At 40.7% G+C, this 1,658-nt stretch overlaps 1 pseudogene; it reads left to right on the top strand.

The window, feature by feature from the left end:
- Positions 1–300: 300 nt before the first annotated feature.
- LOC102755881 lies at positions 301–792 on the top strand (annotated as a pseudogene).
- The last annotated feature ends 866 nt before the right edge of the window (positions 793–1,658 follow it).

Here is a 1,658-nt window from a genome sequence, read left to right as displayed (position 1 = left end):
GCATTGAAGCAGGATTAGAACTTCTCTGGGCATTCATGTCAGGTGATAAAGGAAGCTAAATATATTAGCTTGAATTTGGTTGTATCATGCATTGTGTTATATCACATATCATGTGATTTAGTGAAATAAGAAAGTTAAGGCTGGCTCCCCACTTCTGGCCTCATTCACTCATTCTGGCCACCTCAGGCCTTTCCACTGGTTCCGTGGGGGTTTTAATAACTGCTCCCCAGGTGGCTCTCAGCGCCAGGTCAGGTCTTTCCCCCATTTGCCCCCAGCGGCTGGCTCCTCATCCCCAATCTCATGGAGGCTGAGGTTGGGTTCTGCCCCCACGCCCGGCAGCCACGTGGGTCGTTGGGGCTTCCAGCTGGGCTGCTGGTGCTGCTGCTGCTGCTGGTGCTGCTGCTGCTGCTTGTTCTGGGACCTGGCGTAGCCTCCGAGATCACCTTGGAGCTGCCCGACAATGTCAAGCAGTGTTTCTACGAGGACATCATGCAAGGTACCAAGTGCACCCTCGAGTTCCAGGTGATTACTAGTGGTCACTATGATGTAGGTTGTCGATTAGAAGATCCTGATGTTAATGTGTTACACAAAGAGATGAAGAAACAGTATGACAGTTTTACTTTCACAGCCTCCAAAAATGGGACATACAAATTTTGCTTCAGCAATGAATTTTCTACATTCACACATAAAACCGTATATTTTGATTTTCAAGTTGGAGAAGACCCCCCTTTGTTTCCTAGTGAGAACCGAGTCAGTGCTCTTACCCAGGTAAATAAAAAGTCAACGATATAATGCTGGTGTGTGAAACACATAGTGTGCATTAACTTGATAAACACAGAATTTTGATTTTTTTAACACAATCATTAAGACTTATCTTAACTCTTACAGTAGATTAGGCATTTCACAGAGAACTTCCGACTTTTCAGTGAAGATCAGTGTTAAAAAGGATTTTATGAACTTTTAAGTGTAAAGAAAATAAGAAGTGTTACAATAGGAGGATCATTTAAGTAGAAACATAGTGGCAAAGGAAATTTAGGAAGTCTAACCAGCGTTCCAGAATTCTGAAGCATTTTCATGGAGGAAAGTTGCTACCATAGCTTAGCAGATTAATATAACTGGAAGCAAAATGATGCCTTAATTAATATATAAAGATACCACAGGTGATATACCAATATTTATGTTCTTCAAGCTACTGTTACAATAGGTTTTGCTGTAACTTCAGGTAAAATATTAAAAGATTAATAAGAAGTCATCTAAAAAAATAGTTAAGGAAGCTAAATTGGTTTTTATTTTGAAGAATAGCTTAATGAGAAAAAGATAGCAAAATAAATTTAAAGTCAGTGGACAGGTACTGCTGAGGTGATGAAAGGGCTAATTTAGTTCTAGTTCAGATGCAGTATGAGCTCAGATTATATCTAAAAGATACTCAATTAAGTATTCAGAGGAATTACTTAACATCTGCTTGTTAAAACCTTAAACGGGCATTTCATTGTTCTCATGTTTCTTGGCAAAATCATGTGATGATAGGGGTAGTTTTTAAGAATGTGTAAGAAACCCTATCCGGTCTTGCTCAGTGGATAGAGCATTGGCCCTCAGACTGAAGGATCTGGGTTCAGTTCTGGTCAAGGGCACACACCATGGTTGCAGGCTCAATCCCC

The sequence above is a fragment of the Myotis davidii genome, unplaced genomic scaffold (genome assembly GCF_000327345.1).
Source record: "Myotis davidii unplaced genomic scaffold, ASM32734v1 scaffold144, whole genome shotgun sequence".
In the NCBI taxonomy this organism is placed as follows: domain Eukaryota; kingdom Metazoa; phylum Chordata; class Mammalia; order Chiroptera; family Vespertilionidae; genus Myotis; species Myotis davidii.
The sequence above is the reverse complement of the archived record's forward strand: the minus strand, read 5'-3'. Positions and strand labels throughout refer to the sequence as shown.